This window comes from Phalacrocorax aristotelis, chromosome W (genome assembly GCF_949628215.1).
Source record: "Phalacrocorax aristotelis chromosome W, bGulAri2.1, whole genome shotgun sequence".
Classification (NCBI taxonomy): Eukaryota; Metazoa; Chordata; class Aves; order Suliformes; family Phalacrocoracidae; genus Phalacrocorax; species Phalacrocorax aristotelis.
The window spans coordinates 12,701,181-12,726,228 of record NC_134310.1 but is presented as its reverse complement, the minus strand read 5'-3'; the positions used below and the strand labels follow the sequence as shown (position 1 = coordinate 12,726,228).

The following is a 25,048-nucleotide window of genomic DNA, read 5'->3' as shown; positions in this document are numbered from 1 at the left end:
AAGTGGCAGACATGGAGCCTACAGTTTGATTATCTATTGTGTTCTCATATGGAAGAGTATGAGCTTTAGATAACACAAGTTTTATATGTAGGGGGGGGTATAGCTTTGGGAATCAATATATGAAAAGATGTACTTTCATGTATAGTTAAATTAATTTGCTCATAGATAGATTGTGTGCAGGGGGGTTTAATATCTAGAAAATCCAGGCCACACTTAGGCCCTGGGAGACTAGATAAAACACACAAACACAAAAAAATGAACCCACAGGCTTTGTAGTCATACCATTTTGTTTTATGGCATGGTAAAACAGGTAAAACAAAGACACTAGTGGCATAAATAGAAGTGGGGTTTTATTCTGATTTCATATGGAAATAAGACATATATGTCCTGCAGTGTGATATGTAAATACTTATATACAAATTCATATGGATATACGAATCTGTGTACTTGTATGTTGGTAAGTGCTTTTTCATTAAGTTTGGAACCCACCGGCCTGTAGCAAACAAATGATAATGTAACATTCTCAAAGATAATTACACTGCTATAAATTTAACAAAAGTAAGCGTCTGCGCATAAGACAGAGACATCACAAATGCCCCAACCAGAGAAACACTTAAAACAGAAACTTGCATTTCCAGTCAGTCAGTCTCTGTTTCCTTTAGACTCTGCCTTTGTCCAGATTAAGATTGCTGCCATATCAGAGAGTGCAGTTACAAAGTGGTTATTTCATGATGTAATTGTGATGGAGATCAGAAACAGTTCTGCCACAGCGACACTAAGATTTCTTTATAACCCCAATGATGTAAGGGGCCTGCTAGATATAAAAGTGAGAACAATGCTAGACAACTGTACTGGGTTTGCGTGGCAAGGTTTTGGTAGTGGGGGTCTACAGGGGTGGCTTCTGTGTGAGAAGATGCCAGAAGCTTCCCCCATGTCTGATAGAGCCTGTTCCAGCCGGCTCCAAGATGGACCCGCCACTGGTGAGCCAATCAGTGACAGTGGTAGCGCCTCTGTGACAACATATTTAAGAAGGGGGAAAAACTGCTGCGCAACAGCAGCCAGAAGAAAGATGAGTGAGAATATGTGAGAGAACTATGCAGACACCAAGGTCAGTGAAGAAGGTGGGAGAGGAAGTGCTCCAGGCGCTGGAGCAGAGATTCCCCTGCAGCCCATGGAGAAGACCATGGAGATGCAGGTTTTCCTCCTGCGGCCCATGGAGGTCCATGGTGGAGCAGATATGCACCTGCAGCCCATGGAAGACACCATGCCGGAGCAAGTGGATGTGCTCTGAAGGAAGCTGCAGCCTGTGGCAAGCCCATGCTGGAGCCAGCTCCTGGCAGGACCTGTGACCTCATGGGGTACCCACACTGGAGAAGTCTTTTCCTGAAGGACTTTACCCCATGGAAAGGACCCATACTGGAGCAGTTTGTGAACTGCAGCCCGTGGGAGGTACCCACGTTAGAGAAATTCATGAAGGACTGTCTCCTGTGGGAGGGACTCCACACTGGAGCAGGGGAAGAGTGTGAGGAGGAAGGAGTGACAGAGGCCCCCATTCCCCATCCCCCTGCGCTGCTCAGGGGTAGGAGGTAGAGAAGTGGGGACTGAAGCTGAGCCCGGGAAGAAGGGAGGGGTGGGGCAAAGGTGTTTTTTAGATTTGTTCTTATTTCTCATTACCCTACTCTGATTTAATTGGCAATAAATTAAATTAATTTCCCTGAGTCGAGTCTGTTTTGCCCATGACAATAACTGCTGAGTGATCGTCCTGTCCTTATCTTGATCCAATAACCTTTTGTTATATTTTCTCTCCCCTGTCCTGTTGAGGAGGTGGAGTGACAGAGTGGCTATGTGGGCACTTGACATCCAGCCAATGTTAACTCACCACAGGTTTCCATGTAACATGTTGCATGTTATGCAAAAATTTTTTTTTCCTGTAGAGGTCAAGGAATCATTGAGGGGGGAAAGGTAACTTAAAGGAAAAGAGAGTTTATTGATATGGAAGAAAGAGAACTGAAGGGTATGAAAGCAGCTGAAAAATGAGACTGCATTTGACAGTCTATAAAATGGCTGGATATTTTTGGGAAGTCTTGCCTGTTTCCTAAAGAATGAGGCATATATGTATTGCTTAATCTACCCTCATATCCAGGTGGCAGTGTTAACAAGGTTATGTCTAATCTAATAGGTTTCTTAAAATATGTCAGTTGTGCAACATCAGAGGTTCTAGGGAGAGCAAGTCTATAGGTGAGATGGTTTATTTATCAGCTGTATTTTATAATGCATGGTATGATCTTCTTTAGCTTGCTTGCTGTAAAGGTCCTACTGAGCTAATATAAGTCCTTTTAAAATATCCATTTTGCTTAATGATTACACCACCTTTGGTCTCCGTTTTATTTTAGTTAATAAAATAGCCATGCTTGTTATCAGTATCAATTGCATATTTTTTATGAAATACCACCAAATCCTTACTAGCAATGAAACATCATGGCAAAGAGTTCCACAGGTAAATTTAAAAATTTCCTGCAAAAGATATAAATATTTTGAGAGTTTTAAATTCAGAAGTTTTAAATGTGTATCAAAGTGTCGCTTTCCAAATGCATCAGAACTCTTACTATTCTTAAACTAGGGACAAGATTAATGTTGTTCATTTATAACCCTAAGAACTTATTTGGTATTCTCTGTATGCCATAAATAAATGATTAATGATTTAAATGGAATATTTTTAGAATTTTTTATTATTTTAAATTGACAGTACTCTCCTCTACCATGCTACATTTGCCACAAATCATAGAATCATAGAATCATTAAGGTTGGAAAAGACCTCCAGGAATATCAAGTCTGTCAACCCAACACTACCATGCCTCCTAAACTATGCCCTGAAGTTCCACGTCTACATGTTTTTTGAACACCTCCAGGGATGGTGACTCCACCACCTCTCTGGGCAGACTGTTCCAATGCCTAACCACTCTTTCAGTAAAGACATTTTTCCTAATATCCAACTGTCGTGGTTTAGCCGGCAGCTCAGCCCCACACAGTCGCTTGATCACTCCCCCACCGCTAGATGGGGGAGAGAATCAGAAGGGTAACGCTCGTGGGTTGGGATAAGAACAGTTTAATAATTAAAATTAAAAGAAACAACAACAGAAATGCAATGTAAAGGAGAACAGCGAGAGGCGCAAAACCCTGGGGGAGGGGAGAGGGGGAACGAACCACCGAAACAAACCACACGCGACGCAGCCGCTCACCGCCCGCCGACCCGACACCACGCCGCTCCTGAGCCGCGAACTGCCCCCCTCAATATACTAGTCATGGTGTCACATGGTATGGAATGAACCTGCCATTGGCCAGTCGGGGTCAGCCGCCCCCACCATGGCCCTGCCCCTCCCAGCCCCCCCCACCACACAGCAGAGCGCAGAAAGCTGGAAAGGTAGCAGACCCCCACAGTGAGGAGAATTAACCCCTTCTCAGCCAAAACCAGCACATTCTACACCCCTTATTCCATACTATTTACACCATGCCCAGGTCCCATATGATGCAATACAACCATACCAACCACCACCCCTCCCCTTCCCATCCTTTAACATAATACACAGACATCATTCCCTTAGTCTATGGACCTTCCCTGTAAAATGTCCATTAAAATGTCCATTCAGTTCACCCAGTCCATGACTCTGGGCTCCATCTGTCGTATCAGTCTTTCAGGGTGGGAGAGGTGGTGTGTGTGGCGTTGGGTTGCTGCATACCGAGTCAGTCATCGTTCCATCACTGCTGCACGGCTTGTTTCACAGTTTATCTTCCATGGGTTGGGAGGCTCGTACTCTGATATCATTGATACAACACAGAGGTGACACACAGTATTATATAGCAGTTCGCATTGTGCCATTCAGTTCATTGACTGTTTTTGCCCAAAATCAAATCCCCTTGAGGCACAAATCGGATTTCTCCATCCTCCCGCATCACCCACCAAGTGCACCCAGGTCCTCGAGCAAAAGCAATCCCACGAATGAGTTTGCCTTTGCCTGAGGCGGGAAGAACCCAGACTGTTTTGCCCAGCATACTTTTTGCGTGCACTACAGGGACTCTATCCCCTTCCACAGTATGTAAGGGTTCTAACTGGGCAGGGCCAGCTCAATTGGCAGATCCCCTCATGTTGACTAACCAAGTGGCTTTTGCTAAATGTGTATCCCAGTGTTTAAATGTTCCACCCCCCCATTGCTCTCAGTGTCATCTTTAATAGTCCATTGTATTGTTTTATTTTCCCAGAAGCTGGTGCATGATGGGGGGGATGTGATACACCCACTCAATGCCATGCTCTTTGGCCCAGGTGTCTATGAGGTTATTTCGGAAATGAGTCCCATTGTCTGACTCCATTCTCTCTGGGGTGCCATGTCGCCACAGGACTTGTTAATGTATTTGTAAAAACATTTTTTGTTATCTCTTACAACAGTGGCCAGAATGAGTTCTAGCTGGTCTTTTGCCTTTCTAATTTTCTCTCTTCAAGACCTAATGAGACCCCTGTATGCTTCTTGAGTTGCCGGCCCCTTCTTCCAAAAGTGGTAAACTCTCCTTTTTTTTCCTGAGTGCCAGCAGAAGCTCCCTGTTCATCCAGGCCAGTTGTCTTCCCCACTGGTTCATCTTGTGGCACTTGGGGACAGCCTGATCCTGCACCCGAAAGACTTCCTTCTTGAAGAAAGCCCAGCCTTCCTGGACTCCTTTGCCCTTCAGGACTGCCTCCCAAGGGACTCTCCCAACCAGTGTCCTGAACGGGCCAAAGTCTACCCTCCTGAAGTCCATGGTAGTGATTCTGCTGACCCCTCTTCTTACTTCACCAAGAATTGATAACTCAATCATATTATGGTCACTAAGCCCAAGACAGCCTCTGACCTCCACATCTCCCACCAGTCCTTCTCTGTTTGTAAACAGGAGGTCAAGCGAGGCACCTCCCGTGGTAGACTCACCAGCTGTGTGAGGAAGTTATCTTCCACACACTCCAGGAGCCTCCTAGACTGTTTCCTCTCTGCTGTGTTGTATTTCCAGCAGACGTCTGGTAAGTTGACGTCCCCCACTAGAACAAGGGCAACTGACTGTGACATTTCTGCCAGCTGCTTGTAGAACGCTTCATCTACCTCTTCATCCTGGTTGGGTAGTCAATAACAGACCCCCAGCAGGATATCTGCCTTGTTGGCCTTCCCCCTCATCTTTACCCATAAGCTATCAACCTTATCACAGTTGCTAAGCTCTATACAATTGAAACACTCCCTAACATACAGAGCCACCCCACTGCCACCCTTTCCTTGCCTATCCCTTCTGAAGAGCTTATAGCCATCCATTGCAGCACTCCAGTCATGAGTCATCCTACCAAGTTTCTGTGAAGGCAAGTCATAGCTATCCTGCTGCACAATGGCTTTCAGCTCCTTTAAATTGTTTTTATATTGATTAAATATTATAGTGTTAATAAATTGGGAGGCCCAAAACTTACTGACTAATATAGAATGTTTCAAATAATAGGTCAAACCTGACTTGTCTTCACAGTTGGTACTATAATCTCTTGTATCTGAGTGGATTTGCTTGAGGATATGGTTTAGTGGTGGACTTGATGATCTTAAGGGTCTTTTCCAACCTTAAAAATGCTATGATTCTGTGATTTCCTTTGAGGTCTATTTTCTCTATTTCCTATTGTTTTACTGTTGTAATGTTGAGTGCTTTTTGTCAGTTTTTTGTTTTAGTATTTCAAAGGAACAATTAAAAATGTCAGAATGTCATAGTTCGTAAGTCTTCATGATAGTTATTAAGTTATACTTTTGTATGTATTTGTGTGTGGTGTGAGATTTTGATTCACTCTGAACCACTCTCTCCTGGGATTCTTTAAAAGGCAGGTAAAGTTAGCCAAAATACCAAAAATATTACTTCTCTATTCAAGCAGAATTTCTGTGTTTCAGTTTCCAGCTCACACATGAAATAATGTCTTTGTATATTTAAAGAAGTAGGATTTACAAGTAAGATATGTTATTATTACAGTTATAGATACAATTTAAAACTGTTCTATTGGGATGGTATGTCATGGTTTTAGCTGGGATAGAGTTAATTTTCTTCACTGTAGTTGGTATAGTTCTGTGCTTTGGATATAGTATGAAAATAATGTTGATAACACACTGATGTTTCAGTTGTTGCTAAGTAGTGCTTATATTAGTCAAGGACTCTTCTAGCTTCCCATGTTCTGCCGGATGCACAAGAAGCCAGGGAGGGGAGTGAACAGTGCACCCTAATGCCATCAAACTATATAAGGGCAAAACCCATCAGTATTCCTGGAGTGACAGGGGGATCCCAAGAGCTAAATGTATTGGACACCAAAGTGAGCCTAACTGGGAGTGAGGGGCAAAAGCACCCCATTGTGACTGGCCCAGAGGCTCCGTGCATCCTTGGCATAGACTACCTCAGGAGAGGGTATTTCAAGGACCCAAAAGGGTACGGGTGGGCTTTTGGTGTAGCTGCCTTGGAGACGGAGGAAACTAAACAGCTGTCTATCTTGCCTGGTCTCTTGAAGGACCCTTCTGTTGTGGGGTTGCTGAAGGTCGAAGAACAACAGGTGGAATCGCCACCACAACAGTGCACCGGCGGCAATATCGCACCAACAGAGACTCTCTGATCCCCATCCATGGGCTCATTTGTTGACTGGAGAGCCAAGGAGTGATCAGTAAGACTCGCTCACCTTTTAACCATCCTATATGGCCAGTGCGGCAATCTAATGGAGAGTGGAGGCTAACAGTAGACTATCGTGGCCTGAATGAGGTCACTCCAGTGCTGCTGTGCCAGACATGCTAGAACTTCAATACGAACTGGAGTCAAAGGCAGCCAAGTGGTATGCCACAACTGATATCGCTAATGCATTCCTCTCAATCCCTCTGGCAGCAGAGTGCAGTTTGCTTTCGCTTAGAGGGGTGTCCAGTACACCTGGAATTGAATGCCCCTGGGGTAGAAACACAGCCCTACCATTTGCCATGGACTGATCCATACTGCACTGGAACAGGGAGAAGCTCCCAAACACCTTCAATGCATTGATGACATCATAGTGTGGGGCAACACAGCGGAAGAAGTTTTTGAGAAAGGAGAGAAAATAGTCCAAATCCTTCTGAAGGCCTGTTTTGCCATGAAACAAAGTAAGTTCAAGGGACCTGCACAAGAGATCCAGTTCTTAGAAATCAAATGGCAAGATGGACATCGTCAGATCCCAATGGATGCAATCAAGGAAATAGCAGCCATGTCTCCACCAACTAGCAAAAAGGAAACACAAGCTTTTTTAGGTGTTGTGGGTTTTTGGAGAATGCATATTCCAAATTATAGTCTGATCATAAGCCCTCTCTATCAAGTGACCCAGAAGAAAAATGATTTCAAATGGGGCCCTGAACAACAACAAGCCTTTGAACAGATTAAACAGGAGATAGTTCATGCAGTAGCCCTTGGGCCAGTCCGGGCAGGACAAGATGTAAAGAATGTGCTCTACACCGCAGCCGGGGAGAATGGTCCTACCTGGAGCCTCTGGCAGAAAGCACATGGGGAGGCCCGGGGTCGACCCCTAGGGTTTTGGAGTCGTGGATACAGAGGGTCCGAAGCCTGCTATACTCCAACTGAAAAAGAGATATTGGCAGCATATGAAGGGGTTTCAGCTGCTTCAGAAGTGTTTGGTACTGAGGCACAGTTGCTCCTGGCACCCTGACTGCCAGTGCCGGGCTGGCTGTTCAAAGGAAACGTCCCCTCTATACACCATGCAACTGATGCTACATGGAGTAAATGGGTTACACTGATCACCCAGCGGGCTCGAGTAGGAAACCCCAGTCTCCCAGGAATCTTGGAAGTGATCATGGACTGGCCAGAAGGCAAAGATTTTGGATTATCATCAGAAGAGGTGGTGATACATGCTGAAGAAGCCCCACTGTATAACAAACTGCCAGAAAAGGAGAAGCAATATGCCCTTTTCACTGATGGGTCCTGTTGCCTTGTGGGAACGCACCGGAGATGGAAGGCTGCTGTATGGAGTCCTACACGAGAAGTAGCAGAAACTGCTGAAGGAGAAGGTGAATTGAGCCAGTTTGCAGAAGTAAAGGCCATCCAGCTGGCCTTAGATATTGCTGAACGGGAAAAGTGGCCAGTGCTCGATCTTTATACTGACTCCTGGATGGTGGCAAATGCCCTATGGGGCTGGCTACAGCAGTGGAAGCAGAGCAACTGGCAGCCTAGAGGTAAACCCATCTGGGCTGCCACATTGTGGCAAGATATTTCTGCCCGAGTAGAGAAACTGGTTGTGAAAGTACGTCACATGGATGCTCATGTCCCCAAGAGTCGGGCCACTGAAGAACATCGAAACAACCAGCAGGTATATCAGGCTGCCAAGATTGAAGTGGCTGAGGTGGATCTGGACTGGCAACATAAGGGTGAACTATTTCTAGCTCGGTGGGCGCATGACACCTCAGGCCATCAAGGGAGAGATGCAACACGCAGGTGGGCTCATGATCGAGGGGTGGACTTGACCATGGACGCTATTGCACAGGCTATACACGAATGTGAAACGTGCACTGCAATCAAGCAAGAGAAGCAGGTAAAGCCTCTGTGGTATGGGGGACAATGGCTTAAATATTAATATGGAGGTGCTTGGTACATTGACTATATCACACTCCCACAAATCTGCTGAGGCAAGCGCCATGTGCTGACATGGTAGAAGAACGAATGGCTGGCTAGAAACATATCCCATGCCCCATGCCACCACCCGGAGCACTATCCTGGGTCTCGAAAAACTAGTCCTGTGGCGACATGGCACCCTAGAGAGAACTGAATCCGATAAGGGGACTCATTTCCAGAACAACCTCATAGACACCTGGGCCAAAAAGTAAGACATTGAGTGGGTGTATCATATCCCCTATCATGAACCAGCCTCTGGGAAAGTAAAACGATACAGTGGACTATTAAAGACTACACTGAGAGCAATGGTGGGTGGGACATTTAAACACTGGGATACACATTTAGGAAAAGCCACGTGGTTAGTCAACACTAGGGTATCTGTGAATTGAGCTGGCCCAGTCAGAACCCTTACATACTGTGGAAGGGGATAGAGTCCCTGTAGTGCACATAAAAAAAATATGCTGGGAAAGACAGTCTGGGTTATTCCTGCCTCAGGCAAAGGCAAACCCATTTGTGGGATTGCTTTTGCTCGAGGACCTGGGTGCACTTGGTGGGTGATGCGGGAGGATGGAGGAGTCTGACGTGTGCCTCAAGGGGATTTGATTTTGGGTGAAAACAGCCAATGAACTGAATGGTATGCTGTTAATTGATATATAATGTTGTATGACATCACTACTATAGTTGCTATATGTCATATCAATGGTATCATGGTGGGAATCTCCCAAATTAATGAAAAAAAAAATGAACTTTCATTGGACCAAGCAAAGTGCAGCAGTGATAGAACAAGGACTGACAGTGGAGTGGTGATGGAACAAGGACTGACTTCAGCATGCAAGAATCCAACACCACACATGCCATCTCTCCGGCCCTGAAAGACTCATACAATAGATGGAACCCAAAGTCATGGACTAAATGAACTCAGTGGGCATTTTGTGGGCATTTGTGGACATTTCACAGACATTTTACAGGGGTGGTCTGTAGACTAAGGGAATGATAAATGGTATCTGTATATTCTATTAAAAGATTAGAAGGTGGGTAGGGGTTATTGAAGTTGTATTGGATAGTATGGGACCTGAGCATGATGTAAATATTATGGAATAAGGGGTGGATACTGTCATGGTTTTAGCTGGGATAGAGTTAATTTTCTTCACTGTAGCTGGTATAGTGTTGTGCTTTGGACTTAGTATGAAAATAATGCTAATAACACACAGATGTTTTAGTTGTTGATAGGTAGTGCTTATAGTAGTCAAGGACTTTTCTAGCTTCCCATGCTCTGCCAGGTACACAGGAAGCCAGGGAGGGGAGGGGGCACAGCTAAGACAGCAGATTCAAACTGTCCAAAGGGATATTCCATACAATGTGACATCATGCCCAGTATATTAATTGGAGGGAGCTGGCTGGGGGAGCAGCAATCACGGCTCGGAGACCAACAGCATTGGTCGGTGGGTGGTGAGCGGTTGCATCACTTGTTGTTTGGCTTTTTTCTTTTTTCCTCCTCCCAAGGGCTCATCTCTCTCTTTCTCTCTCTCGTTATTTTCTTTTTCATTATATTATTATTGTTATTGCTATTAATGTTTTATTTTAATTATTAAACTGTTCTTATCTCAACCCTTGAGTTTTCTTACTTTGGCCCTTCCGATTCTCTCCCCCATCCCACAGGGGTGGGGGGAGTGGGTGAGCAGCTGTGTGATATTTAGTTGCTGACTGGGGCTAAACCACAACATGGTGGAACTGGTATCAAGGCATATTCTGTTATGATGGTGACTATATATAAAGTGGATCGGGGTTAATATTTTTTGCCTTGAAGAGCTGCTTAAAGGCAGAAACATGGTAAATGTTTTCCAGGTCAAATGCCAGTACCATACATCCTTTTATGCACATGCAGGTGTAGTGCCATGATGCAACAGGCATGCTTGTTCTTGTGCTCAGGACGGAAGTCAAAATGAATCTGCAGGTACTTCTTTAAGAGGTTATTTCTAGATCGTTTGAATTCTCTCAAGTAAAAGGAAGGTCTTTGTCTAAATATCAGTATACACAGTGGATCCACATTGGCAGACAGCACTGTTTTTTGTGTCTGCAGCACAGGACACTAGCATTGGTAGGCTAGGGTGCTTTTGAACCTGGGAATCAGTGTGCCTGATGCATCTTTTGCAGGTGGGCTGTGATCCCTTCAGCCTGCTGGCTGGCTAGGCTTTTCAGAAGGCTTCACAGTACCCTAGCACAAGTTAGGGAAAAAGGTGATTATCTTTAATTATCCTGTCTATTCATCATTCACTAGATGAGAGTGCATAGGAGCTCCTGGAGCAGTGTTTCAGCCTTAGTGCCATCACTAGCTTGGGATCACCACGGAGAGGAGCCATGCAGGAGACCATGTATAGGTTCAAACCCCAGCCATCCCAGGGCTACAGATGGAGAAGGGACTGGCTTCAAGAAGCAAAGTGCGGCTCATGGGGGCAAACCAATCACTCACAATTAAAGCTTCCAAATCAAAACAGTGCCACTGCAGGCATAGCAGGAAAGTTCCCCCAGATAGGAAAAGAAAGCTAATGGGGCCAGTGGGGTGATAGGGCCAGGGTTGGCTGAGGCAAGGGAACAGAGCGGTGCCAAGCTCAGCTGTCTGTGCATACCACTGCAGGTCCCCTGAAAGAGTCCCTACAGCAGGGACAGACACCTGCCACCAACCACCTTGACGGGGGAAGAAACCATCACCACACTCAGCAGCACATGCAGGCGCTCAGCACATCCCACTCCTACCCCACCAGGCCGCACCCGAGACTCAAGAGGGGGCCCCAACCTCTCTGCATATGCACCTCGACCATTCCACCCATCCTCCTCGGGTTGTGCCAGGGCGCATGCGTGGAGGTGCTACTGTGCCCTACAGCTGAAGCTGCTGTCAGTAGCAGCCGCCTCTTCTTTCCTCTGTGCAAGCTGCTGATCTGCAGCTTCAATTCAACCCCCACCAGACTAGAGTTTGTCTGTCGGCAGACACCTCCTTCCTCGGGATTGATTCTGTTGCCCTTTTCCTCCCAAGTACTCCCTGCCCACCTGCCTGCTTGCCCTGCAGGCAACTCAGCTGCCTGCCTGCCCCTTCCAGGCCACTGTTACAGTCAGCCATGTGCCAGCCCCCAGAGCTCTTTCTCAGTGGGGCTGAGGAACACCCCACTCACCCCTGTGAGGTCAGCACTTTGGTGATGTCCCATGTAACGGGGCCACGCTACCACCCTGCGCAGAATCAGCTACCATTGCTGTGCCTGACGGGGAGGGCACCAAAGACTTGCTTGCTTTGTTCCCTGATGGGTGTCTTTCATCATCTAGTTATCCTCCGTATGTGTGGGCAGAACGGGCAGGGGCAGAGTTGGATAATATTGAGCAGCCCTGGCGTGCTACAGCCTTGTCTGTGCAGGCAGTTGGGAGGGCAGCTTAGTTGGGCCTCTGGCTGACGGGGTCCTGGTGCGACTGAGGGTGAGGTGAGGTGTGGTGTGAGCCAAGTAGGAGCTGGTGTGGGGTGGGTGTTTGGCAGCTGTTTGTCTGCCTCGGTGGAGGTGGGCAAGGCTGGGCAGCTGGAACAGCAGCAGGTGAAAGCAGCTCGAGCACCATGGTGAGAGGGAGGACAGCCCCTGTGTGCGGGCCAGTTGGGGGATTCGGACCTTGCAGGGGCTGGGAGGAGGCTTCTGTCTGCGGGGTTGGGTCTCTGGGGATGTAACTTCTCCACTGGGAGGAGGTGAATGGGTGAGAGGCACTTAAGGATTGCACTCTCTCTTGGCTCCATACTAAGCTGGGGGTAGGGGCCCTCTTCATTCCTCTGCTCTCTTGTGATTTAGGGCTGAGGTCCTACAACTGTAGGTTGCTTCAGTGGTAATGACAGTAGTGATTTTTAAAATGCCTTTGTTCTGGTCATGGGATTTCTACAGCAATAACTTGATTTGTTTAATAGTCACTAGCAGAGAGTTTTATATTTATGCATAGAGAATCTCAATGTAAAAAAGAAGCAGGACTGACTGTAAGGTAATTTTCTTTTTAAACAAAACACCTTATCTCAAAGCGAGTTGTGCTGTTTTTGACTGCTTCCATCTAGCAGTTCATGACCCTCCTTTGAACATGTGGAAAGACACTGGTCAAGAAAGAAGTGACCTTCAGGTGGGAAAGGCCCATGAAGGTGAGCAGTTTGATGGTAGTCCATAATTCCTTGTGTGTTCTTGATGCTACTTTATGCATCTTTTTTTTTTTTTCTTCTCTGCTGTGCTTTAAACAGTGATAGGAAGCAAGAAACAAATTTAGGAAAACTTGGTTATGAAAACAAAACACCCCTAAATTATGAAGAGGCCTCCTGATGTAGATGTCTTTCCCAAAGCTAGATTTATGAATATTTTATGCTTATGGACAGTAAGATTTGTAACTGACTTAGAGCCTTTAAATACCAATATTGTCAACTGTATCAGATATCATTCTGACCCTAGGTGTTTTGTAAAAGTAGTCTTTTCACAGAAAGCATTCAGTTTAAGACTCGATACGGTGAGCTCTCTTTTCTTTGGCAATCCCATACAATATTTTCTATGATGTAGGAGCCAATTTTGAATTACCTTTGCATTTTAGCCAAGTACTATCTTGTTTTTTCAAGTGCAGCTTGAGCATGCACATGTACATATGGAGGAAAGGTTTTATGTGTAGAAAAGTCCAGTCTAATAGGAAGAGCAATAACTTGTTACTGATTAAATGGCAATTCAAATATGTTGTATTCATTTAGCTTCTAGACTTCACAAATGCCGTTACACTTTTCCGACTGTACCAGATGAGTATTTGCTATATTCTCCTAGAGACTTTGCTGATTGTTGCTAATACAAAAGCTTTTCCATTTCTCACTTGAAAATTCACAGCCTTTTTAGTATGTTTGTATGCTACTGTTAATTCAGGGCACATTGATTTTCTTTTTTTTTTTTTTTAATATCTATAGAATGCATCTACAGGATACTAATATGCACTTGTATAGCCTTCTAGAAGGCAACCTGATATCCTTCTATGATGGTGTGACTGGCTGGGTCAACGAAGGGAGAGCAGTGGATGTTGTTTATCTCAACTTCAGTAAGGCATTCGAGACTGTCTCCCATAACATCCTCACAGGCAAGCTAAGGAAGTGTGGGTTGGATGAGTGGACAGTGAGGTGGATAGACAACTGGCTCAACAACAGAACTCAGAGGGTCGAGATCAACGGAGCAGAGTCTGGATGGAGGCCTGTCACTAGTGGTGTTCCCCAGGGGTCTGTGCTGGGTGCAGTCCTGTTCAACATAGTCATCAATGACCTGGATGAAGTGATTGAGTGCAACCTCAGCAAGTTTGCTGATGATCCCAAGCTGGGAGGAGTGGCTGATACATCAGAAGGCTGTGCTGCCATCCAACGAGAACTGGACAGACTGGAGAGCTGGGCTGAGGGGAACCTGATGACATTCAACAAGAGCAAGTTCAGGGTCCTGCACCTGGGGTGGAACAACCCCATGCACTGGTATAGGCTGGGGGCTGAACTACTGGAAAGCAGCTCTGTTGAGAAGGACCTGGGAGTGCTGGTGGACAGCAAGCTGACCCTGAGCCAACAATGTGCCCTTGTGGCCAAGGCGGCCAATGGTATCCTGGGGTGCATAAAAAGGAGAGTGGCCAGCAGATCGAGGGAGGTTATCCTCCCTCTCTACTCTGCCCTAGTGAGACCACATTTGGAGTACTGTGTCCAGTCCTGGGCCCCCCAGTTTAAGAAGGAAAGGGAAGTGCTTGAGCAAGTCTAGCGGACAGCTACGAAGATGATCAGGGGACTGGAGCATCTCCCTTATGAGGAAAAGCTGAGAGACTTGGGTTTGTTTAGCCTGGACAAGAGAAGACTGAGGGGGGATTTCATCAATACCTATAAATATCTAAAGGGTGGGTGTCTGTGGTGATTCATGAAATGGACTCCGTATTCATGCACATGCAAAGCCAAAGGCTGTTTATTCACAAAAGAGCAGCCTTAATATAGTCTGCCTCCTGAGCTAGTATTTTTCCCTTCTCTCCGCCTCTGAATGTGTTCTATCACACTAGCTCCATATATGGTATAAACATAGATAAGCACGCTCTTCTGCTTCAGTGCTCCAGCTGTGCCCCTGACCTCCTGTCCTGCATATCAAGGCCTCAGTTCTGTGGTTTTTGTGGGTTGTTTTTCTATCCCATGGCTTGCATCCAATAAGGGTGATGAGATCATGGGAGGCCACATTCACTTACTCCACAATTCCCCCTTCTTTTTCAACTATCAATATGATTTTCAGAGATTTATCCATTAAACGTTGTAAGCATTATAATAAGCATGGGATACAGATAACAATACTGTCCTGGTTTCAGCTGGGATAGAGTTAAATTTCTTGGTAGTAGCTAGTATTGGGCTATGTTTTGGAGTTTTGCTGGAAACAGCGGTGATAATGTGGAGATGTTTTAGTTGCTAAGTAGCACTTATACTGGTCAAGGACTTTTTCAGCTCCCCATGCTCTGCCGGGTGCGCAAGAAGCTGGGAGGGGACACAGCCAGGACAGCTGACCCAAACTGACCAATGGGATTTTCCATACCATATGACATCACGCTCAGTATATAAAGAAGAAGGAAGGGGGGACATTGGGAGTGATGGCTTTTGTCTTCCCAAGTAACCATTACGTGTGATGGAGCCCTGCTTTCCTGGAGGTGGCTGAACACCTGCCTGCCTATGGGAAGTAGTGAATGCATTCCTTGTTTTGCTTTGCTTCCGCGCGCAGTTTTTGCTTTACCTATTAAACTGTCTTTATCTCAGCCCATGAGTTGCCTCACTTTTACTCTTCCGATTCTCTCCCCCGTCCCACCAGGGGGCAGTGAGCGAGCGGCTGCGTGGTGCTTGGTTGCTGACTGGGGCTAAACCATGACAAATACACAACAACATTCCAATGCAAAAGATTACATATTTCACAAGGATTTTTACCCATCTGCCCAGGCATAGCTTACTAACAAGGTGAGCAAGCCAACTCCAATCAGTCTCTCTTTGCAGTTTCTGCAGGTTGTTTTTTTTTCTCTGGCTGCTGAATATTTTTGTGAATAGATTCAGAATGAAAGAGTCTTAACTTATAGCTTTCGCCAGTGTTACCCAAACATTATTAGACAATGGCAGCTTGGGTAACCCTGGCCAAGAACATACCCTGTTACATGAACAGATTATAAATACAATCAACAAACAGAGTGTCTTCATTTTCCTTCAGCAAGGTTTGGTTCTTCCGATGCAGATTTTTCTGTTGAGGGTTGATACTGATATGGCCGGACACAACGGGCTGGGACCCAGTGAGGTCCTGACCCTGTGGAGACACAAGCATAACCTCTCCCCATGTTATCAGGGGGAAGGGACCCTCCATTTTTCCAGATTCTAAATTTTGTACGAGGACCTGCGCCTTTCCTTCAGTGCTCTGCCGGTCTGTTTGCAGAGAGAGATAGTGTCGGCTCATTGGGGGACCTGTATCGGAAAAATTAAAAAAGTTAAGGACATAGAGTGCTTTTGCTAAACACTCGTGGAGTTAACGTTCCAGCTCCCCTGCTTTGTTGTAACAACATGCGTTTTAAGGTGTTATGTGCTTGTTCAACGATGGCTTGCCCTGTGGGGGAGTGAGGAATACCTGTGATGTGTTTCACCCCCCAATCTTGAAAAAAGGTTAGTAGACGATGTGAGATATAGGCTGGGCTATTATCGGTCTTAATGATATGCGGGATACCTAAGGATGCAAATGCACAGGTAAACTGTTTGATCTAGCTGACCAGGAAAGTCTACTAAAGCCGTTTGAAAGTCCAGAGAAGTTTGCATCAAATACTGTAACATATGTGATGACACTGGTACAATGATTCTGGCAATATCTTGTCCTGCTAATACTGTGAGTCGTTGTCATCCTTTCATAATTAGCAGGGCAAAGCTTTCAGGATGCGTCACGACGGTCTTATGTAACTGATTAGCAAGAAATATCCATTTGATTATCACTAAGAGGTCATTGCATGTTACATCCCACTGATAAAGCAGTGCATATGGCTGGGTAGCTGGATTCAAGGTGACTAGTTGAAAGGGTAGTTCAGGGCAGGCGCGATCTGCTTGACGCGAAGCGATAGCGTCAGAAACCTTTGTAAGTGCCACCGTCGCTTCAGGGGTTAAAACGCGAGGTGATAAAAGCTCAGGGTTGCCTTTCAATAGAGAAAATAAAGGGCTTAATTCATGATTCGTAATACCTAACAGAGGTCAAACCCAATTAATAGTACCTAAGAGTTTTTGTAAATCATGAAGTGTCTTGACATTAGTTTGTATTTTTACATGTTGTGGCCTGATTTTTTGTTCTGTTATTCTCCACCCTAGATACTGCCATGGGCTCACCCGTTGAATCTTCTCTGGTGCAATTTGCAGACCGGCCTGCTTTATTTGGTGGGATGCAAACGCTAAGGTCATTTGCATATATTCATCAGATTCTGCGGCTATAAGGATATCATCCATATAGCGATAGATAAGTGCTTCAGCAAATTGTTCACGTACTGGGGATAGGGCTTTCGCTACAAACCATTGACATATTGTAGGGCTATTTTTCACGCCTTGTGGCAATACTACCCAATGATAGCATTTGTGGGGCTCACTAATATTAATGGAAGGGACTGAAAACACAAATTTAGGGGCATCGTTAGGATGCAAAGGAATTGTAAAGAAATGGTCTTTTAAATCAAGAACAGTAAGATGCCAATTGCGGGGGATCATGGCAGGTGATGGCATCCCTGGTTGTAGCGCACCCATATCCTCCATTACAGCATTAACTTTCCTTAGGTCATGTAAGAGACGCCATTTGCCACTCTTCTGAATTACAAACACAGGTGAATTCCATGGACCAGTGGTAGGTACTATGTGTCCTGCACGTAGTTGTTCATCAACTAATTTGTGTAAATGGTGCAATTTGACAACAGGCAGGGGCCACTCTTCCACCCATACCGGAGTTTGTGTTGTCCATGTCAATTCTAAGGTGGCTTGCGCTGCAGTGGCCCTCAGGATAAATTTGACCCAATTTGCACCCCCCACTGACTCATACAGTCCCATCCCCATAATGTAATTGGTGTTGCTAATACAAACGGGCGCACCGACGCTACATGTTTGTCAGGCCCTTCGATTGATATCATGTTTTTACTCTGCAAAGGTAAAGCATTCCCGCCAATTCCAGTTACAGCTTCCCCAAGTTGCACCAGAGGCCAGTCTTTGGGCCACAGTTCTTTAGAGATGACGGTGACATCAGCACCAGTGTCAATACCGGCTAATCAGAGAGATTTCTTGTCTTTCGTCGTCAGGGTACAGTGCAGCATGGGGCGCGTAGCACTCACTGTTTGGGCCTACAAAATATGTGGCGCTCCTGTTGATCCAAAGCCTTGACACCCTTGTACTGTGTCAGTGGTTTGTGGGGGATGGGCATTAAAGTAGACTAACTGGGCTATTCATGAGCCTTGCACAATAGTGCAAGGTGGGGTGGGAGTCCAGGCCATAATTTTGATTTCACCAGAGTAATCTGAATCAATAACGCCGGGTAAAACAAATAGCCCTTGCAGGATTGTAGATGAGCACCCCAATAGGAGAGTACTTCATTGTTGAACAAGAAGTCCAAAGATTTCAGTAGGGATTAAATGGACTGCAGATGTTTTTAAGGTTATTGATCTAGAGGCTTCCAATTCCACTCCAGCACTCCCCCGGGTACTGGAGCATAGGTGGGTAGCGCTTCTGGGGAGGCTGGTCCCGGACCTACTTGTGTCTTTGCATGGTGCCAGGGCACACTCCACAGTTGGTTTCCCAAGATTGCCTTCCCATCTTTATCATATTTAGACCAGCATTGATTCACATAATGCCATCCCTTTCTATAACTCGGCCACACATTAGGAGATGGCATTCAAGTTATATTCAGATAGTTTTTCTTAAGGTGGCCAGACTGGCCACAGGCAAAACAATTCTGAGATCCTGAGTTGACTGCTGCAAAAGCAGCTGCCATGGCTTCATATTTGTATTCTGTTGTCCCAACTCTATTACATGCCTCAATCATTTTTATAAGGCTGGGATTTTGTAATGTATTTAGCATGCAGCGGCCAACTACCGCCAACTTCATCAAGAGGATTTCCCTGGCTTCCTCATGCTGGACCTGTTTATCGAGACATTCACGGAGGCGATCGTTAAAAGACATGCATGGTTCTTTAGCCTCCTGTTTAATTTCTGTAAATAATTGTTGGGGCTTCCCTACATCTGGGACTGTTAAAAAGGCTTTGTAGGCATCATCTTTAATATTGTTTAAAACGGGGAGGGGAATCTCCCGAACTTGGCGATGAGGAGGTTGATACTGCCCTGTCCCCATGAGATGACTGAGGGTCATAACTCTAGAAGGATCTCCTACTGGACGACCCATATAATCTAATTGATGCTGTTCTAATGCTTGCCTCCACGCAGCTTCCCATAACATGAACTGTGTGGGAGTCAGAAGCAGCTGTGCCAGTGTTTTACAATCATGGGGCACCAGGGTGAAAGATTTCATGATTGACCCCAACATGTTCCTTGAATATGGGGATCCCAGTCCATATTCTATCACTCCTCGTCACATTTCCTTAATAATGGAAAAGTTAAGTCCTTCCCATCTCGGTTGTTGGTTGGGATCATAGATGACAGGGAGTACGATCTTCGCGGCCAGCTCAAGATCCCCAGCGGCTAATGGCTCTCTACAATTGCTTGCCATTGATCATTTGGGTCAGAGGGGTACAAATTAGGTTCTTTCTCTGTATCAATGGGTCCAGGATCAAACAGGTAATCAGGGTCATCATCACTGTTCAAGGACCCTAGGTAAACTTGAGTCTTACATCGGGTGCCTTTCCTTTTTTCTGGGACCTCAGATTTAGCTGGCACTGGGGGGGCAGTGGATAGAGCATCGGACTCACACTCTCCGGCATCTCGGTAACTAGCTTCCTGCTTGCGCATAAGCTCTAATATTTGTCTCCAGGGAGTTAAGAGCTCCACCACAGTTTTATCCGACCTTGTTGATCTATCCCACAATTTAACTCCTGCTTCGTCCCAAGTTTCAGAGTTAAAAATATTAACTGCATCGACCCCCTCACAGTTTAGCAATACCCACTTCAAAATTCTCTTTAATGATTGCACGTCAGTATCAACCTTGTGCTTTCATAGGAGTCCCTCCATTAGGCTCAGTACTTACTTCTCAGACAATATATTACTCCCCATAGTTCCCCACAGTTCACCTCACTCGATGAGGGATTCCAGCTGGCTCCTGCTTCCTTTCAGCAGCACTTCAGTCCTGTGGGGCTCACCACCGGTTCACCTTCTTCGGTCGATTTGTCGCTCCTCACACGGGGCACCATTTGTGACGATTCAGAACACGGACTCCGTATTCATGCACAAGCAAAGCCAAAGCCGTTTGTTAGCAAGAGATCAGCCTTAATATAGTCTGCCTCCTGAGCTAGTATTTTTCCCTTCTCTCCGCCTCTGAATGTGTTCTATCACACTAGCTCCATATATGGTATAAACATAGATAAGCGCGCTCTTCTGCTTCAGTGCTCCAGCTGTGCCCCGACCTTCTGTCCCACATATCAAGGCCTCAGTTCTGTGGGTTTTTTTTGTGGGTTGTTTTTCTATCCCATGGCTTGCATCCAATAAGGGTGATGAGATCAAGAGAGGCCACATTCACTTACTCCACAGGTGTCAGGATGATGGCACTAGGCTCTTTTCAGTAGTGCCCAATGACAGGACAAGGGGCAATGGGCTCAAGTTGGGACATAGGAAGTTCTACCTCAATATGAGAAAAAACTTCTTCACTGTGAGGGTGACAGAGCAGTAGAACAGGCTGCCCAGGGAGGTTGTGGAGTCTCCTTCCCTGGAGACATTCAAAACCTGCCTGGACGTGTTCCTGTGTCCCCTGCTCTAGGTGTCCCTGCTCAATCAGTGGGGTTGGACAAGATGATCTCCAGAGGTCCCTTCCAACCCCTACCATTCTGTGATTCTGTGAAACTGACTTCTTGGCTTCCTCATCTAAGATGGTTAAAACAATTATTCATTGGATTGGTTATGCTAATGGTTTTAGGAATGTTTGTTTGTGTGTCTCTCAGATGTTTTCTCTGGTGTTGTCGAAATTCAGCTGAAACATAGGGTAACTGGAAAAGAAAGAAGATTAGACACCAAGTGGAAACAGGGAAATATTTTACTCTGGCCCTTGAAAAGGATTAATTATTATGAAATTACAAACAAACATAAAACCCTTCTATAATAGTCTCTGTTTGAGACAGTAAATTCTTGTATTGAGGACTGTAGCAGGTAAGCTACAAGTCCTCAAAAAGAAAAGGAGGGATTGATAGAGTTAGAACTGTTATGGCTAAAACTTGTTGCTTTGGGGGAGTCAGAAAGGCTTCAAGACAAGAAGCACCTAAACAAATTTACGATGACGACATTTGACCTTAGAAGAAGCAGATGTACAGAACCATAAAGATAAGGAACTGCAGAGCCAAACACTAAACCAGGACAGACCATCCCTCAAGGACAGCATATACGTGATCTCAGAACTGAGTTTGCGCGAAAGCAAAAGTTAACTAGCAGACACAGTGAGGAAGAGTATGCCCTTCATCCAAAGACCCCTGACGACCACCTGGAGACACCAACCGGCATGCTAAATGGACATTTGCATTAGATAATGAGTTCTTGAAAAAAATGAATATGTATATCTTTTCTTGGAAAACTAATGAATAGGTATGCAGAGCTTGTATAAATTATGCTACTAACCCTGTGCGGGCATGCACATTAGGAGGAGTGATCCCCTGTGCGCCCAGTGCTGCAATAAAGAATACCTGCTTAATAGTCATTCAGACTGTTGATTCCTGATTTCGGCTTTTCATGGCATCAGTTGAGATAAAGATATTTTAGTAAGTAAAGCAAAAGCTGTGCATGCAAGCAAAGCAAAACAAGGAATTGATTCACTGCTTCCCATTGGCAGGCAGGTGTTCAGTCATCTCCATGAAAGCTGGCTCCAGCATGCATAATGCTTACTTGGGAAGCACAAATGCCATCACTCCAAATGCCCCCCCCCCTTCTTCTTCCCCCAGCTTTATATACTGAGCATGATGTCATATGGTATGGAATATCCCTTTGGCCAGTTGGGGTCAGCTGTCCTGGCTGTGTCCCCTCCCAGCTGCTTGTCCATGCTCAGCCTACTTGCTGGTGAGGTGGTGTGAGAAGCAGAAAAGGCCCCGAGTCTGTGTAAGGACTGCTCAGCAATAACAGAAATATCTCTATTATCAACAGTGTTTCCAGCACAAATCCAAAACATAGCCCCATACTAGCTACTGTAAAGAAAATTAACTCTTTCCCAGCCAAAACCAGCATGTGTAATTTGAGATAGTTTGGATTGGTGTAGATTTTTCCAGTATGCATTACATGATATTGATATACTCATTTGTCGTGGTTTAGCCGGCAGCTCAGCCCCACACAGTCGCTCACTCACTCCCCCACTGGTAGATGGGGGAGAGAATCAGAAGGGTAACGCTCGTGGGTTGGGATAAGAACAGTTTAATAATTAAAATTAAAAGAAACAACAATAGAAATGCAATGGAAAGGAGAACAACGAGAGGCGCAAAGCCCCGGGGGAGGGGGGAAGGGAGGGGAGAGGGGGAACGAACCGCCGAAACAAACCGCACGCGCCGCAGCCGCTCGCCGCCCGCCGACCCGACGCCGCGCCGCCTCCGCGCTGCCACTGCCCCCCCTCAATATATTGGTCATGGTGTCACATGGTATGGAATGAACCTGCCATTGGCCAGTCGGGGTCAGCCGTCCCCACCATGGCCCTGCCCCTCCCAGCCCCCCCTGCCACGCCACGCGGCAGAGCGCGGGAAGCTGGAAAGGTAGCCGACCCCCACAGTGAGGAGAATTAACCCCTTCTCAGCCAAAACCAGCACATTCTACACCCCTTATTCCATACCATTTACACCATGCCCAGGTCCCATATAATGCAATACAACCATACCAACCACCACCCCTCCCCTTCCCATCCTTTAACATAATACACAGACATCATTCCCTTAGTCTATGGACCGTCCCTGTAAAATGTCCATTAAAATGTCCATTGAGTTCACCCAGTCCATGACTCTGGGCTCCATCTGTTGTATCAGTCTTTCCGAGTGGGAGAGATGGTGTGTGGCGTTGCGTTGCTGCATACCGAGTCAGTCATCGTTCCATCACTGCTGCACGGCTTGTTTCACAGTTTATCTTCCATGGGTTGGGAGGCTCGTACTCTGATATCATTGATACAACACAGAGGTGACACACAATATTATATAGCAGTTCACATTGTGCCATTCAGTTCATTGACTGTTTTCACCCAAAATCAAATCCCCTTGAGGCACACATCGGATTTCTCCATCCTCCCGCATCACCCACCAAGTGCACCCAGGTCCTCGAGCAAAAGCAATCCCACGAATGGGTTTGCCTTTGCCGGAGGCAGGAAGAACCCAGACTGTTTTGCCCAGCATACTTTTTGCATGCACTACAGGGACTCTTCTCCTTCCACAGTATGTAGGATTTCAGACTGGGCAGGGCCATCTCAATTGGCAGATCCCCTCGTGTTGACTAACCACGTGGCTTTTGCTAAATGTGTATCCCAGTGCTTGAATGTTCCACCCCCCATTGCTCTCAGTGTAGTTTTTAACAGTCCATTGTACCGTTCAATTTTCCCAGAGGCTGGTGCGTGACAGGGGATGTGATACACCCACTCAATGCCATGCTCTTTGGCCCAGGTGTCTATGAGGCTATTTTGGAAATGAGTCCCGTTGTCTGACTCAGTTCTCTCTGGGGTGCCATGTCGCCACAGGACTTGTTTTTCTAGACTCAGGATAGTGTTCCAGGCGTTGGCTTGGGGCACGGGATATGTTTCCAGCCAGCCAGTGGTTGCTTCCACGACTGTCAGAACATGGCGCTTGCCTTGGCGGGTTTATGGGAGTGTGATATAGTCAGTTTGCCAGGCTTCCCATATTTATATTTCAGCCATCGTCCCCCATACCACAGAGGCTTTACACGCTTCGCTTGCTTGATTGCAGCGCATGTGTCACATTCGTGGATAACCTGTGCAATAATATCCATAGTCAAGTCCACCCCTCGATCACGTGCCCACCTGTATGTTGCATCTCCCCCTTGATGGCCTGAGGTGTCATGGGCCCACTGAGCTAGAAATAGTTCACCCTTATGCTGCCAGTCCAGATCCACCTCAGCCACTTCAGTCTTGGCAGCCTGATCTACCTGCTGGTTGTTTCAATGTTCTTCAGTGGCCCGACCCTTGGGGACGTGAGCATCCACATGCCGTACCTTTACAACCAAGTTCTCTACCCGGGCAGCAATATCTTGCCACAATGTGGCAGCCCAGATGGGTTTGCCTATGCGCTGCCAGTTGCTTTGCTTCCATTGCTGCAGCCAGCCCCACAAGGCATTTGCCACCATCCATGAGTCAGTATAGAGATAGAGCACTGGCCACTTTTCCCGTTCAGCGATGTCTAAGGCCAGCTGGATGGCCTTTACCTCTGCAAACTGGCTCGATTCACCTTCTCCTTCAGCAGTTTCTGCTACTTGTCGTGTAGGACTCCATACAGCAGCCTTCCATCTCCGATGCTTTCCCACAAGGCAACAGGACCCATCAGTGAACAGGGCATATTGCTTCTCATCTTCTGGCAGTTTGTTATACAGTGGGGCTTCTTCAGCACGTATCACCTCCTCCTCTGGCAATATTCCAAAGTCTTTGCCTTCTGGCCAGTCCATAATCACTTCCAAGATTCCTGGGCGACTGGGGTTTCCTACTCGAGCCCGCTGGGTGATCAGGGAAACCCATTTACTCCACGTAGCATCAGTTGCATGGTGTGTAGTGGGGATGTTTCCTCTGAACATCCAGCCCAGCACTGGCAGTCGGGGTGCCAGGAGCAACTGTGCTTCAGTACCAAACACTTCTGAAGCAGCTCGAACCCCTTCATATGCTGCCAATATCTCTTTTTCAGTTGGAGTATAGCAGGCTTCGGACCCTCTGTATCCCCGACTCCAAAACCCTAGGGGTCGACCCCGGGTCTCCCCATGTGCTTGCTGCCAGATGCTCCAGGTAGGGCCATTCTCCCCGGCTGCAGTGTAGAGCACATTTTTTACATCTTGTCCTGCCCGGACTGACCCAAGAGCTACTGCATGAACTATCTCCTGTTTAATCTGTTCAAAGGCTTGTTGTTGCTCAGGGCCCCATTTGAAATCATTCTTTTTCTGGGTCACTTGATAGAGAGGGCTTACGATCAGACTGTAGTGTGGAATATGCATCCTCCAAAAACCCACAACGCCCAA

The 25,048-nt window shown here is 46.3% G+C and overlaps 2 long non-coding RNA genes across 4 annotated transcripts in view; both read left to right on the top strand.

Annotated features, from left to right (window-relative positions):
• Nucleotides 1–25,048, top strand: part of LOC142049262 (uncharacterized) — a 363,337-nt gene that overhangs the window by 113,116 nt on the left and 225,173 nt on the right. The window lies entirely within an intron of this gene.
• Nucleotides 12,126–15,461, top strand: LOC142049500 (uncharacterized). Of its 2 annotated transcripts, none has more exons than XR_012657742.1 (3): nt 12,126–12,265; nt 12,743–12,823; nt 13,619–15,461. It is a non-coding gene; the product is annotated as an uncharacterized LOC142049500 (long non-coding RNA). The 2 variants fall into 2 exon arrangements; XR_012657743.1 differs by having other exon boundaries at nt 12,147–12,265; nt 12,710–12,823; nt 13,619–13,753.